This window comes from Porites lutea, chromosome 2 (assembly GCF_958299795.1).
Source record: "Porites lutea chromosome 2, jaPorLute2.1, whole genome shotgun sequence".
NCBI classification, from domain to species: Eukaryota; Metazoa; Cnidaria; class Anthozoa; order Scleractinia; family Poritidae; genus Porites; species Porites lutea.
Window position 1 is genome coordinate 48,298,312 of NC_133202.1, and position 16,656 is coordinate 48,314,967.

General features: G+C 41.4%; 1 long non-coding RNA gene across 1 annotated transcript; it reads left to right on the forward strand.

Annotated features, from left to right (window-relative positions):
- Positions 1-13,459: 13,459 nt before the first annotated feature.
- On the forward strand, positions 13,460-15,060 carry LOC140927127 (uncharacterized). The gene is made up of 3 exons (XR_012164532.1): positions 13,460-13,648; positions 14,019-14,176; positions 14,748-15,060. It is a non-coding gene; the product is annotated as an uncharacterized lncRNA (long non-coding RNA).
- Positions 15,061-16,656: the final 1,596 nt, after the last annotated feature.

Sequence of the window (16,656 nt, forward strand, 5' to 3'; positions counted from 1 at the left end):
AATACAATGAAGTAAAATAAAGTAAAATAACATAGTCATTAGCTGTGTCTGTTCGAAAAATGTTATAATAGGCCCTCTTAAATTCTTAACGAAACCCGACGGTCGTATCACCTCATGTACTTCAACTCGTCAAAGTCCTACAATTTAACATCCCCAAAGGCTAAAAAAAGTTACTCTTTTTATATTCAGCAACTATTGAATGAGGCAGAGTAGGATGTGAAGAATTATGCAGATCGTTGAGGATCACTTATTCACCGAGGCAAAACGAACGCCGAATTCTACAATTGTTCTCTTATTATTCATTCAAAACTAATTCTTCTAAACTTTGACCTGTTTTTCGGCACAGTTCAGGATATAAACTGATGTTTTTCTTGCAGAACTCCTCAAAAAGCAGATAACATCCATCGAGTAATATGTTTTGCTTAATATTGAATTTCAGCTGTCTCAATTGAATAACCGTGAATGCCATCTGATTTAGTTCACTTGTACCGTAAACAGCAACGTGGCTGTGTCTGAAAAAGAGGTTATTCGATGGTCTATTGCCCATGCAGCCTTTTTTCTAATCAAATATACCATCGATCAACCTCGTTTCTAATCAAATATACCATCAAATCGAAGTAAATCGACGGTATATATATATAATTAATTATAATAATTAATTCAAAATATTTCTCCGTTTCTGATTGGCTAGATTCACTCGCATAATTTATCATAACCAGCTACTGTTGACCAAATTTGAAAGAATTTTGCGATATTTAAGTGATGACGTCAATCGTGCAGCAAAATTGCCAGATTATTGAACCGTTAACCGAGAAAACCTGGGGACGAGGTTGAGTTGTTTTGGTAGTGATACAAAATGGCGGAACTTTTTACTCTTTTCAAAAGGAAGGAAAAGGCGAACTTTTGGTTAAAAGCACAGCATAAACAGCAAGAAGACAACTCGACGGACGACATCTCCTATTTGGAGAATATTTGCAGAACTGTACAACCCTTCCTATCATAAATTTGCCGTTAAACATGCACTATCGATGATGAACTTGCATTCTAACATCGACGAAGGTAAGCATGTTTTCGCTTGTTTTAAACTAGGAATCGTTTTCGGCGGATAACACCCTTCTCGATCTCCATAATTTTCCAGATGATACTCAGCCTAATACAATAATTGTTTAATATATATAGAAATATATAGTGAATTTTCCCGAAGTTGAATGGACGAGAAAGTGAAAGAAAAATTCGTCATCGTGTGTTAACGTCCTTCATAAAACGTCACATAGAAAATTACAGAAATTTTACGTCGTCTTGCAGTGACGGCAAAGAATTGTACCAAAAGTGTTCCGCACGTGTAGAATTGTCCTTTTGCTTATAATAGCTATCATCTTATTGGTGTCCTCGTTGCTGTCGCCATCATCGTTGCTAAAGCTCCTTATGTAGGCCTTGAAAAAGAGAAGCTTTCTTTCTTCCTGAAGGACTAAAATGACCAAATGATTAGAAAATGCATAAATCTAACTACGTAGAAGTGCAGGAGTGGTGGGCAGTACTCCGGATTTAAAGCAGCGGGGATGATTGAGTTGCATTGGGAAAAAAATCAAACCTCTCTGGGAAAATGAATTGCTGTATTTCTTTTTTTAATATACAATCCACGAAGGTCTTCATGGATACAACCCGAGACACTGGGACCATGGGTTGAAACGGAAGGCGAAACAACAAGTTTCATCAACAATCAAGTTTCAGTGTGCCATTTTGTCAGAACTCAGAAAAGGCTGACATACGCGGCTTTATATTTACACGAATCTTCATCAGATTATCCTTGATCAACTAAAAAAAACCCCGAAATGGAAACTTTCGAGGCCCACCACTCCCCTCCCCCAAAACTTCCATCACCCCCGTCTGTTTACATCCGGCGCCCACCCCTCCCCCCCTCCCACTCCTCTTGGAAGTAAAATATCGAACATTGAGGTGGAATAAACGGCTTATGAGACTTTTAAGCCTTACTGGAGACCCGTCTTCTTTGAACGCTGAGGAGAAAGTTAGCTGTCGTCTTAGAAAACTGCGATCACCATAAGGTATATTTATTCCTTTTATTTTGCACAGAAAGGACCAAACAACAGTCAGGATGGGGGTCGTTGTCGCAGTTTTCTTTTTGTTTTCCGTGGCAGTGGCATTCACACTAAATAAGAATCTCGCCCAGGAAGATCCGAACTCTCTCGCCGAAGAATATGGGTTATTGAACGACGAAGACGAAAATAAGCTGGGTTTATTAGATGACGAAAACGATGAACCGGGTTTGTCTGATGACGAAGACGAATTTGAGCCGGGTTTATCAGATCACAAGGAAGAAAATGAAGCTGGTTTATTGAACTACATGCAAAATAAAGAGGTTAGGACAGTTGTATGTCTTGAGTCACTGGCCCCGACGCAAAGCATTGTAGCTTTTGGAGAAATATATAACAAATGTCCGAATACCCGGGGGGGAGGGTGGAGGCCTTCACTAAGGCTGTGGTATATTAGATACTTGGCATAGCTCGAAGGCTTGTAACCTACAGGAAGCATACTGTCACAGGTTTATTAAGGTCAACATTCTTATCTCCTTCACGTGTTTTGACCACATGTTCAGTATCGTGTGCGTGGTAGCTAAAGATTATAATTGGGTTGCTGATAATATCAAATGCTTTTTTTCGTAGAGTACAGATATGTAGATAGATATTCGATCCATTCGTCTACCAAAAGAAAATGCATAATTTTTTATGGGCTGGTCCGAAAATATGGAACATGTGCCAGAATTTCCAAAAAAAGTTTTAGACAGCCAAAATTGAAACAGCCTTTTTTGATTTTAGCAAGAAAGTAATGATCATCTTGTTTTCATCCAGATCATCAAAGAATAGAATAAGCCTTAGTCAGTCACATGCTCAATAGAACTGATTAAATTTATAAAACAATTCCTCTCGAAGTGAGGTCTATAAATTTGTTGGAATTCGCGTCTCGCTTAGATCACCTTATAGGTCGGTCGAATCCCTTGCTGCCATTTGGTGTCCGCGGGTTGCCTAGCGACAAAACTCGAACTTGACGCTTTCCTACGAGCATCCTAGGTTTGTTTCTCCACATTTTAATTTAAATCGTTTAAAAATGTTGTTTTTTAAACGGTGGGTTGAGTTGAAATTTGTTCACACCACTAGCATATATTAAGTATGTAGCTTCCCTGAGCCCAGTGGCGAGGCTGACGTCCTTCATGTTAAGAGTTCCGTGTTGCCACTTTTTTCATCTTGATTTCCACCGTTTACCTCTCTCCCCTAACTTCGTAAGGTTCTGCGAGACAAGCATTTCTATTTTTCGAATTAAACTGGTACTATGCACATTCCCTTTTTGTGGGGGAACATATCAATCAATTTGCGTGGTCTGCCTCAGGTTTAAATTGATTTATCATTATTTTTTACTGATGAGCGTTATTTTGTAGGTTGAAAACAACGAGGGACCCGCTGACAATGAACACGACACTAATCTGGGCTGCCCCTGTCTCTTTTTCTGTGGCAGCTGCTATTGCTGCATTGCTTAGCTTTGGTAAGATCAAGAAAACACTACATTCACAACTGAGAAATACTCCGAAGGCTTCATGCTATAGAAACTGGGAACAGCCTCGGCAATGTGCGCCCCATAAGCTCTCTTTACGCCTTTACCATCAATGCACGCTTGAACAAACTGTGTTCAATGTTTCACTAACTACACTGTAAAAAATCAAGGCCCAGAATGAAGTCCTTATTTTTAAAAGAGCAGGACGCACTTTGTTGACCCTGTTTGTCTATGTGGACTGTTTATCAAGTAATCACTTTACGTTAAAAAATTATTTAAGTGATATTTTGTGTGATGTTCATTTGCTTGAGTTACTAATTAATTTAGTTTATCTCTTCCAACACATACCATACCCAAAGATGAGAGTAACAGTTTTTAAGACAGTCAACGTTGTTAGTTATTGAATTGAGGCGAATAATCTTTGGTGTAATTCAAAGGATTGTTGTATTAGAGTTAAAAACAAACTCAAATAAAGTTCTGACAGACCATTATGGTGTAATTTATGCATGCACATTGTTTATAAGGATTAAAATCAAACTAATTGTCTCTATATCGAAGAGCCTGAGCATGATTTTAGGAACACATGACGGTTTATACCATGAAAAATACATGAATCATGACATAGTGGAATGTGTACGATAGCCTCGTTTATCGTCTGTGTTACGATAGTCAATTACCCATTGATGGCATGGCCTGCGTAGCTGCCGGTTTGTTTGGCGAGAGCGGAAAAAACTGCATAAACGCGCGCGCTCGGCAAACAACACCACCAGCTACGCAAGCTATTGATCGACGCGTTTCTTCCGCGTACGTATTGTTGGTCTTCATCAGGCGATAATGTCGATTTACTGAGCCTATTAGTACTGACCACCTTGGCTGCTAGTGTTCGGTGTATCACTAACCCCACTTATGTTTGGCGGGTTTCGCTTCGAAGCATTTTATGAAACTGTTCCGTAAGGGGTCTGTTATGGTAACCATTGGTTGCTGTGTTGTCTGATGTAGGCATTAATGCTTCTGGAAGTCTCAGTTTCGGTAATGTAGTTCCGGTAGTATATTGATACTCTGAATAGCCTATACTATGGGAGTACCAGTAAGGCCGACCCCGGTTAGAGAGGAAGGTTCCTTCAATAAACTTTACCTTAATGCTGGTATTAGGCTCGAGTCATCTTAGTTTGTTCTCTTAAAATCCCAATTTGCGTGAGGTATATCGCAAGTAAAGTTCATGTTAATATGGTGTCTAATACGGCGACCTAATATAGAGAAGCGTCGACTTTGAGAAAAGTGCGGGAGTCTAAAATTATGTAAATTATTGAAAGAAAAATAAGAATACAAATTTTTGTATAAACTTAGAAAACAGATCAGAAGAGCTTAAAAACTTTGGGTAAGCCCCTTTAGCTTCCGAGAACATTCGTAAAAACTAACAAAAGTAAATTGCAGTGTAATGCAATCATGCTCTAAGGCGATTCTATTAGCTTCTATTAAATTATATTGTTTATCCTTACCGCTCATAATTTCTCACGTCATTGCTTCAGGTGAAGAAAAGGATTTTTGCCTTATGATTTAGCAATTTTTGAAACCATTAGATGTATTCTTTTAGGGCACGTTAAGACGAAATCCGAAGAAAAACCCTTCAACCATAGCTAGCCACGATCCCACACCTATCATTTTGTTGTCGTAAATATATAGCGTGTTGAACACAAACAACTAAAGCATTTCCACACACGTACATTCATTATGTTGCTTTATGGTCAATCGTCTGCAAGAACAAAAGAGGCAAAGGGGTTAATTGATAAGAAGTTTTTAACTCTGATTCAATTCTTGAAGAAACAATATCACCAAACAATGGGACGGATATAACATTTTCAGTCATTCAAGCAGTGTTGAACAACATTGGGGCAACACTGTGACGTATAGAAAAGCCTGGTTTATCCAAATTTGAAGAATTTTTTGTGGTGTAATTATATCAGAATGAAAAAAGCAAAATTAAAGAAAGTTATGTTGTGATTGAGCCATCATCTCTGTTTCGTTAAAATGGTGTCGAGTATTGAGAAGGGTTTGAATTGCAGCGCTCTTCTCTTTTGGGTTTTCACAGTCTTCGGTTCGGTTCAAGATAATCACTGGCAATGTTAAAGCAGTAATTTATCAATGCGTTTTTGACGACTTTGGAATGTTACAAAAATTGGTGGTGATCAGTGAAGAGTTACTGATTTATGACAAAATCATAAGGCCACCAAGGCGCTACAGTCAAGGCCCAACAAAACACCATGCGAGGTTTCTGGATTGCGTTTGTACTGTGTGTACCAGTTCAGGCTTTGAATTGTAAGAAATCTTTTCATATTTTCTTTATAGTTTAAGACTTATTCTTTTTTAGGTATAGAAAGGTGTCTCCATTTTCAAGTCTTATATCGTTAGTGCATACTTATTATTCAGCATTCCTGCTGTATCAATTCTTAGTAAAACTCCGGTGTCTTGATTGTCAACGAAAATTGATAAAAAGGAGTTTTTCGTTCACTTGATTATGTTTGTTAAACATGATTGATATACTCAAGACTTATCAGCTGTAGAATAACCTACTCTTTATTTTTGGACCCTCTGCATTAGTTAATTGAAATGCTGATACTAATTCCTCCACTAATGTTCAAAAATGGCCTAGGTTGACTAGAGTGTTTGGCCACGGTTATCCCTGTTATCTAAGACCATGTGTTTTTAAACTGGAGTAGTGTCAACTTCCGATCAGTCACTTTGCAAATGGTCTCTCAGATTAAGACGTCCTACCTGACAAATTTAGGAGCAGAACAGAGAGACAGGATAATGGCTTACATCTTCTTAAGTTCAGGATGGTAACCAGGCATGGTAAACAGCTTAAGGATTCTGTCGAATATATCTGATAGAGACTTTCTGATATAGACTTGAATAGAAACTGGCTGCATCTTCAACAGTAAGCTATCCCCGGATAACTTACATCGGCACGAGAACGTCTGCATGCGACCAGTCTAATAGAGGCAATATCATGAGAACGGTGTAAACTAAAGCTGATTGGCACGCCTTTGGATTTACAGATATGAATCTTTGCCCTCGTTTTTATTAAGGAACTTTTTTGTTTTTTATTTAGAAACTTTGCTGATTTTTTTACCTAAATTATTTTAAAAAGTCATTTCTTCCGCTTTAGCTTCCGGTCTGGGATATCACCCAAAAATTAGCAAAGTTTATGATTTATTTTGGGGCTCTTTTTGGAGAGTGATTTCAAGTGTCACCGGTCATGTATAATTGCTTCTCAATTTCATAAAATCCTCGCTCTTGTCTGTAGTATGTGCGACCTGATCCGGGTTTTAATCAGTCTCGTGTAACCTAGCTACTAAGTATCCAATATTGTGCTTACGTGTATATTCCTTACATGCAGAAGGAAACTGCCCCCCAGCTTGCCAATAGCCACTATACGGACTATATATAAGGAAATTCGCAATATGAACACATCATCAAAAGAGAAAGTTATGATCCCCAAAGAAAAATGCTTTGATCTTTTATCAAATTCTCTCAACTAATTTTTCAAGCAATTGTATATAGATAGTATGGAGAATTTGTATAAGCATATTCTTGTGATGTAAAGAGTTAACAAGGAACTATCTCCGCTTGACAGGCGCGTGCGTGCGGAAAGCAAAAGCTATCAAAATAATTGGCAGAGGTAGAAATTAGAAAAGAAGCTGTTTACAAGCTCTTTCTATTACGCCCTTGAACGCTATTATTTGACGTAATCAAGCAAGAATGCGTCGAATTTAGAGACAATATTACCAAGAATTGAAGTTAAATCTCTGTGCAGTTGTTGTTGGGCCAGCCAAAATCGTGACAGAGGGTAGCAATGTCAGCGCCTCTAAACCTAGAAAAGATCGAGGCTTGTGGAAATTTTATCTTTCGTTGACGTTCAATAGTTAAAGGCCAAAGGCTCATTTCCCTTATTTATAAAGCGGCCGTGGTCACACTCAACAGGCCTCAAAGATTTTCTTTACCAATAAAGTACTACACAGAGGCATTGCAAACTTTAAGTTATAATACCAGTCAGCATTAAATACATTTGGTTGTGACCATAAAATGCTCTGTAATTTTATTCTTTTTTTATTTTGATACAAGAAAAAGTAGAAAACGCTAAAAGATCAATTTTGTTATTTGATTTAAGGCGCGAGTAGCCTATGTTTAACTGTGAGTTTGTATTAAACAGACAGTAGGCATTTCGCTTAATAACGGGTTTGGCTGAACGGAACTTGGATGATGTATTGTATAGTCTTCTAGTACTAAGTGTGATTATCTTTTAAAATAAATTTTAGTATCCAATGCTATATCTTTTTGTTTTTAGTCACTCTGATCGTTAAAGATCCGTCTTCAAGTGTTTCTCCAAATATAACTGTATCAGATAGTTTAAGCGTGGCACATTCCATAAGTGCATATGAAGGTGGCGAAAGTGGCGACGGAAGCGGTGATGATACCGACGACGATTATAAAATGTCGCAAAGCAAAACTTCGGGGTTTATCAGCTCAAGCGTGTCATTGTCAACTAGTGAATATGTCAGTTTCTTAATGGCCTCCAGTGTAAGGTTTTCACCATCAGCAGGGGTACTTGTCACTGTATCGTCTTCCATTAGTCTTACCACGCCATCATCAACTAGGACGTCTTCCACTGTGTTACCTTCGTACATTTGGGGAGAAAGTGATGACGATGATGATAATGCTGATTATAGTGGTGAGGATAGTGGTGATGAAAGCGCTGACGGTGGAAAAGGCAAACGTGGAAAGAAAAGTGGTGATGGCAGTGGTGGTAAAAGTGGCGATGGCAGTGGTGATAAGAGTGGTGATGGCAGTGGTGATAAGAGTGGTGATGGCAGTGGTGGTAAAAGTGGTGATGAAAGTGGTGACGGCAGTGGTGATGGCAGTGGTAGTGGCAGTGGTGGTAAAAGTGGCGATGGCAGTGGTGGTAAAAGTGGCGATGGCGGTGGTGATGAAAGTGGTGACGGCAGTGGTGGTAAAAGTGGTGATGGCAGTGGTGACGATAGCGGTGACGAAAGTGGTGATGACAATAATGATGACACACCACCGACCAAGAGTTTGTCGGTGTCAGTTAGTTCTACTGTTTCAAGTTCAACAAGTCAATCTGTTAGTGCCTCACAATCAGCCAGCTTCAGCGCATCAACTTCCTCAAGTGTGTCTGTAAGTGTGTCACCGTCGACTAGTCCCAGCGTTTCGCCTTCTGCCAGTCAATCTACAAGTATCTTCCAGTCCATTAGCGTGAGCATTTCACCTTCAATAAGTGTGTCTCCTAGTATCTCGGACTCTGTGAGCATCAGCCTTTCGCCTTCAACAGGTGTGTCTCCTAGTGTCTCCGACTCTGTTAGCATCACCGTTTCGCCTTCAACAAGTGTGTCTCCTATTGTCTCGGACTCTTTCAGCATTAGCGTTTCACCCTCAACAAGTGTGTCTCCTAGTGTCTCGGACTCTGTGAGCATCACCGTTTCGCCTTCAACAAGTGTGTCTCCTAGTGTCTCGGACTCTGTGAGTATCAGCCTTTCATCTTCAACCAGTGTGTCTCCTAGTGTCTCAAACTCTCTGAGCATCAGCATTTCCCCTTCACCAAGTGTGTCTCCTAGTGTCTCGGCCTCTGTGAGCATCAGCCTTTCACCCTCAACAAGAGTGTCGCCTAGTATCTCTGACTCTGTTAGCATCAGCGTGTCATCTTCAACAAGTGTGTCTCCTAGTATCTCGGACTCTGTGAGCATCACCATTTCGCCTTCCACAAGTGTGTCTCCTAGTGTCTCAGACTCTGTGAGCATCAGTGTTTCGCCTTCAACAAGTGTGTCTCCTAGTGTCTCGGACTCTGTGAGCATCAGCTTTTCGCCTTCAACAAGCGTGTCGCGTAGTGTCTCGGACTCTGTGAGCATCAGCGTTTCGCCTTCTACAAGTGTGTCTCCAAGTATCTCGGACTCTGTGAGCATCAGCGTTTCACCTTCAACAAGTGTGTCTCCTAGTATCTCGGACTATGTGAGCATCAGTGTTTCGCCTTCAACAAGCTTGTCTATTAGTGTCTCGGACTCTGTTAGCATTAGCGTTTCACCCTCAACAAGTGTGTCTCCTAGTATCTCGGACTCTGTGAGCATCAGCGTTTCACCTTCAACAAGTGTGTCTCCTAGTATCTCGGACTCTGTGAGCATCAGCGTTTCACCTTCAACAAGTGTGTCTCCTAGTATCTCGGACTCTGTGAGCATCAGTGTTTCACCTTCAACAAGTGTGTCTCCTAGTATCTCGGACTCTTTGAGCATCAGCGTTTCACCTTCAACAAGTGTGTCTCCTAGTATCTCGGACTCTGTGAGCATCAGTGTTTCGACTTCAACAAGCTTGTCTATTAGTGTCTCGGACTCTGTTAGCATCACCGTTTCACCCTCAACAAGCGTGTCTCCTAGTGTCTCGGACTCTTTGAGCATTAGCGTTTCATCCTCTACAAGTGTGTCTCCTAGTGTATCAAACTCTCTGAGCATCAGCGTTTCACCCTCACCAAGTGTGTCTCCTAGTATCTCGGACTCTGTGAGCATCAGCGTTTCACCTTCAACAAGTGTGTCTCCTAGTATCTCGGACTCTGTGAGCATCAGTGTTTCGCCTTCAACAAGCTTGTCTATTAGTGTCTCGGACTCTGTTAGCATTAGCGTTTCACCCTCAACAAGTGTGTCTCCTAGTATCTCGGACTCTGTGAGCATCAGCGTTTCACCTTCAACAAGTGTGTCGCCTAGTATCTCGGACTCTGTGAGCATCAGCGTTTCACCTTCAACAAGTGTGTCTCCTAGTATCTCGGACTCTGTGAGCATCAGCGTTTCACCTTCAACAAGTGTGTCTCCTAGTATCTCGGACTCTGTGAGCATCAGCGTTTCACCTTCAACAAGTGTGTCTCCTAGTATCTCGGACTCTGTGAGCATCAGTGTTTCACCTTCAACAAGTGTGTCTCCTAGTATCTCGGACTCTTTGAGCATCAGCGTTTCACCTTCAACAAGTGTGTCTCCTAGTATCTCGGACTCTGTGAGCATCAGTGTTTCGACTTCAACAAGCTTGTCTATTAGTGTCTCGGACTCTGTTAGCATCAGCGTTTCACCCTCAACAAGCGTGTCTCCTAGTGTCTCGGACTCTTTGAGCATTAGCGTTTCATCCTCTACAAGTGTGTCTCCTAGTGTATCAAACTCTCTGAGCATCAGTGTTTCACCCTCACCAAGTGTGTCTCCTAGTATCTCGGACTCTGTGAGCATCAGTGTTTCGCCTTCAACAAGTGTGTCTCCTAGTGTCTCGGACTCTGTGAGCATCACCGTTCCGCCTTCAACAAGTGTGTCTCCTAGTGTCTCGGACTCTGTGAGTATCAGCCTTTCATCTTCAACCAGCGTGTCTCCTAGTGTCTCCGACTCTGTGATCATCAGCATTTCACCCTCAACAAGCGTGTCGCCTAGTATCTCGGACTCTGTGAGCATCAGCGTTTCGCCTTCAACAAGTGTGTCTCCAAGTATCTCGGACTCTCTGAGCATCAGCGTTTCACCGTCAACAAGTGTGTCTCCTAGTGTTTCGGACTCTGTGAGCATCAGCGTTTCACCCTCAACAAGCGTGTCGCGTAGTGTCTCGGACTCTGTCAGCATTACCGTTTCGCCTTCCACAAGTGTGTCTCCTAGTGTCTCGGACTCTGTGAGCATCAGCGTTTCACCCTCAACAAGTGTGTCTCCTAGTGTTTCGGACTCTGTGAGCATCACCGTTTCGCCTTCAACAAGTGTGTCTCCTAGTGTCTCGGACTCTGTGAGTATCGGCCTTTCATCTTCAACCAGTGTGTCTCCTAGTGTCTCCGACTCTGTGATCATCAGCATTTCACCCTCAACAAGCGTGTCGCCTAGTATCTCGGACTCTGTGAGCATCAGCGTTTCGCCTTCAACAAGTGTGTCTCCAAGTATCTCGGACTCTGTGAGCATCAGCGTTTCACCCTCAGCAAGCGTGTCTCCTAGTGTCTCGGACTCTGTGAGCATCACCGTTTCGCCTTCAACAAGTGTGTCTCCTAGTGTCTCGGACTCTCTGAGCATCAGCGTTTCACCTTCAACAAGTGTGTCTCCTAGTGTTTCGGACTCTTTGAGCATCAGCGTTTCACTTACAACAAGTGTGTCTCCTAGTGTCTCGAACTCTGTCAGCCTTAGTATTTCACCTTCAACAAGCTTGTCTATTAGTTCCTCGGAATCTGTAAGCATCAGCTTTTCACCTTCAACAAGTGTGTCGCCTAGTATCTCGGACTCTGTGAGCATCAGCTTTTCACCTGCAACAAGCTTGTCTGGTAGTGTCTCGGACTCTGTGAGCATCAGCGTTTCACCTTCGACAATTTTGTCTCCTAGTGTTTCGGATTCTGTGAGCATTAGCGTTTCACCTTCAACAAGTGCATCTCCTAGTGTTTCGGACTCTGTCAGCATTAGTGTTTCACCTTCAACAAGCTTGTCTATTAGCGTCTCCGAATCTGCAAGCATCAGCTTTTCACCTTCAACAAGTTTGTCCCCTAGTGTCTCGGACTCTGTTAGCATTAGCGTCTCACCTTCAACAAGTGCATCTCCTAGTGTTTCGGACTCTGTCAGCATTAGTGTTTCACCTTCAACAAGCTTGTCTATTAGTGTCTCGGACTCTGTGAACATCAGCGTTTCCCTTTCAACAAGTTTGTCTCCTAGTGTCTCGGATTCTGTCAGCATCAGTACTTCACCTTCAGTAAGTGTTTTCCATAGTATCCCCCACTCTGTCAGCATTAGCCTGTCAGCTTCAAGTCTTTCAGCAAGTCTGTCGCTGTCATTCAGTAACAGCGTTTCATCATCAATAAGTTACTCTGCAAGCGCCTCACAGTCAGTCAGACGCAGTGGCTCATTTTCCACAAGTGTGACCCTGAGTGTCTCAGCTTCGGTAAGTGTTTCACAATCTACAAGCCAATCCATTAGCGTCAGCGTTACACCTTCAAGAAGTGTTTCTCTTAGTAACTCAGGGTCTTTCAGTTTGATTGTCTTACAGTCTGGAAGTCAATCTCCAAGTGTTTCTCCTTCGTCCACTGTGTCTTTAGGTGTCTCGAACTCTTTTAGCCTCAGCGTGTCAGCTTCACCAAGTGTCTCAAGAGGTTCCTCATTCTCTATTAGTGTGAGCGACTCACCATCTACACGTGTGGCCGCAAGTGTCTTAGCGTCTATCATTGGTGACGGAAGTGGTGACGATAGTGGTGATGGCAGCGGTGATGATAGTGGTGATGGCAGTGGTGATGACAGTGGTGATGGCAGCGCTGATGGTCGTGGCGATGGCAACACTGATGGCAGTGGTTATGATAGCGGTGATGGCAGTGGTAATGATAGTGGTGATGGCAGCGGTAGTGATAGTGGTGATGGAAGTGGTAATGATAGCGGTGATGGCAGCGGTGATGATAGCGGTGATGGCAGCGGTGATGATAGTGGTGGTGGAAGTGGTAATATTAGCGGTGATGGCAGCGGTGATGATAGCGGTGATGGAAGCGGTAATGATGGCGGTGATGGAAGTGGTAATGATGGCGGTGATGGAAGTGGTAATGATGGCGGTGATGATAGCGGTGATGGCAGCGGTAATGATAGTGGTGATGGAAGTGGTGATGATAGGGATGATGATAGCGGTGATGATGATACGGGTAATGAGTCCACCAGTGGTAGTATCTCAGCACCCACAATTATTTCTTCAAATACCGGTATGCCACTGTTTGTGCGTCCGACTGTTTCACGAAACTCGAGCGAATCTACAATCCATTTGCCGTCGATAACAGCCAGTGCCTTATCAAGGGTGTCTTCCAGCGTCTTGCCAACTCCCAGTTTGAGTATTCCACCGTTTTCAAGGTCATTCGAGGGTACCTCCAAGCTTACGCCTGTAAGGCTTACACAATTTAAAACAAGCGCACCAGCCACCATTTCACCGTCTGTTGATTCAAACTTTCGAGAGTATACCACTGCATCTCTACGCTTATTGCAGCCCGGTCATTCCAGCCTTTCAAAATCGAGAGTCTCAGCTACTTTCAGCGCAAGTGTTATACATCCAGTAACAGGTAGAACATTCTTTATTCTTTGGCTAGATTTCATTTCTTTTACTCCACTTGTCAACCGTGCCGTATTGTTTTGTCAGATAGTTTCTTTGCATCAATCAGTATTGAGAGGTAGTTACTCAATTATCACACATCGCTATTTTTGTTGACCTTTCAGCGAAGATATAAACGTAGAATTTAAAAACCATAATTTGAATCTACATAAAACTGCACCAACGTGCAGAAAAGTGTTTGGTAACGCGTTACAGTCCATAGATTTAATCATAGCATGAATAGTGATAATTTAACCTAGTAGCGAGCAGGAAATTTAATTTAGTTAATGATAATAAAATTACTTCCTTTTTTCTTTTCTTTCCCATTTTTTTACTTGAAGAAACTCCATTTGACGACAATCTTTATCCTTATGGAAAGGGGCAGAATGATGACGAATTGAGTACCGAATCATCTTGCAGTATCGACAACCGCTGTCACAGGATAAGTGCAGGTCGTTTTGGATTTCCATTCTTCCAGGCGAGGCATTTCAAGTTACATGTAAGTATCAATGTACAGCCTTCATTTGCCGTCTTCGAGAACAGAAAAGTTATAGTCCAGTTTGGCATTTGTTTTAAATTACTCAATTTCATGGTGGATTCCGTCTTGCAAGACTGAGGAGAAGATCAGGGAACGTTTATTGTTTTTTCGTTATGGGTTATTTCCATCCTTCAATCGTTGAAACACATTTTGTTTAAGGTCCATTGGTGACTTCTAAGAATAAAACTTTCCTATAAAGGCAGATTGTTGCGATATACCCGATGGCTCCAAGTTTCGAAACGAGTACCGGTTCTAAGTACTAGGCTTCTACAATTTCTTAATTGGTTTTGGATGGTCTTACATCCAGGGAAGTTTATACGTAACATAATATTTAAAAAATATATTTTAGAAACAAGCTGATAACGACAGGTATTTTTTTATATTCCGAAAAGCGCACAGTTATATTTTTTTTACACACAGGCCTATATTGTCTGGGAGGACGAAGGCTTAAATAGTTTCTCTGTTTGGAAATAGACGAGCTTATGGCTGGGTTATTTCAGTAAAAATTCAAAAAGTTCTTATTCTATCGTAGATATGCATAAATGGCAAAATACAACTGAACGATAGATGGAGTGTGCGCTGGCCTCAGAAGTTTGGTCCTTTCCGATGGTTGAGCGGTAAAGCGATTATCGCACCATTCTGGGCCAGGGTTGATGAGGATCTTGCCTTTAAAAATGGAAATTCAAAGGTTTATTATCAAGCGTACGAACAGAGCAGTCAAGGTCATCCTCGAAAAGAAATGATCCTCAGCTTGGCTTCCCAGCATGTTCAACGTTACACCACCGAAGAAAAATTTAAGAACTTTACAGCTACATGGGTTCTTGTTGTTACTTGGGTCAACCTCTGTCCTTACGTTAGTTGTACAGAGCTGTTGTGTCCCTGGGTAAGCCTATAATTCTGTTTTATTTTTTTACCTTTTGAAAATGGTATTTCTGGCAGAAAAGCATTGCAGAACAGGCAGAAATAGCTATTTTCCTATTTTTTGGTCTCCGGTATCTACTCTCTTGTGTGTGTCTTTCTGACTGGTGTCGGAAATATTTGGATTTAGAAAATAAGGCGCACATACAACTGGTTTGTTGTAATATGAGCCGAGTTTTTACCACGGTCATGGGGGATTTTCTTCTTTGTTTCTGCGGGCTGATTTTGAACAGTCGTTTCGTTGCCTACAATGCTGTTCATCTGGAAGCATAACCTTGATTGGAAGTTCGTGGTCTATGGTTTTTTTTGCCTTTTATTATGATTCTTACAGGTTTATTATACTAATCTGTAAATAAATAAATAAATACATTGAATCCCATTTGGCCCAAAAGTGTTACATTAGTAAAGAAATTTGACCTCACGTTTATTGCTATTAATAAATGTTATTTTGATAGGTGATTATTAACTTTTCGAAAAGTAAGAGGATCGAAGTTAACATAGCCTGCGCGCAGACGAAATTATACTCTGGTTAACTCCGTCTACGAAACAGCGTCGAAATCCTTGTTCTGGACTTCCAGCTGTGTACCCAGATTTGAGTACGCGCGACGATTGGCCAGTTAAAAAAGGCCTTCGTTTTGTTTGTCGTGATCGCCAATCAAGTTGAAGGGAAATTCGAAACGCACTTCCGGTAATTCGTTGAGTCCGTTGGGGGTTCAGAACAAGGATCTCTGCGCTGCTTCGCAGACGGTACTAATCAGAGTTTAGTTATCGTCTGCACGCAGGCTAAGTTAACAGAGCTTTAAAAGAAATGGAACTGAAAACCTAGCTGGACTAAAGACAACACATTAGCCAGTCAATCTTAACACTTGCTAGTTTTACAGGTCTACCTTTAAATGCAACAGCAAGTTCTGGAATCTGATTGAACTCTTTTTTTAACAGACTAACACTTTTCAAGCGGTCATCATCACCAACTGGTTTAATACCTTCTTAATGTACAACTATCCCTCTGGAGGAATCCAGTGGACGGTTCCAGCTCCGCCGTAAGTGTTTTTTGAAACAATTTTTGCAAGGATAACATTTTGGGAAGGAAATCCGTCATTTAGCGGCGATTTCATTTTAATCCTAAACGAAGGCTTTTTCATCTCTCTTCGCTTTTCGCTTTTTCAAAGGCATCGATGAATGCTTTGTAACGGATAAAACTATTCTGTGTTTCAAAATAGTATTGTAACGATTTGAATTTCACATACTAACATTTTCATCAGAGCCTTGCTCTTTTTATTATTTCCATGAGATGGTAGTGGAACACTAAGGATACTCTATAGATGATACTCTTTTGACATCATTTTACCAGTTCTTGGATTGTTGCACGTATTTTCTGCAGGTCCGAATATGATTACTGGACAGGCGCGTATGGTCTCCCAGTAGCAGGCTGGATCGCAAGAGACAGCGAGAAGCTGAACATGAAAGGGTAAGATTCAAATCTTGTGATCATTTCCATTCACAAGAATATTATATATTGAGAT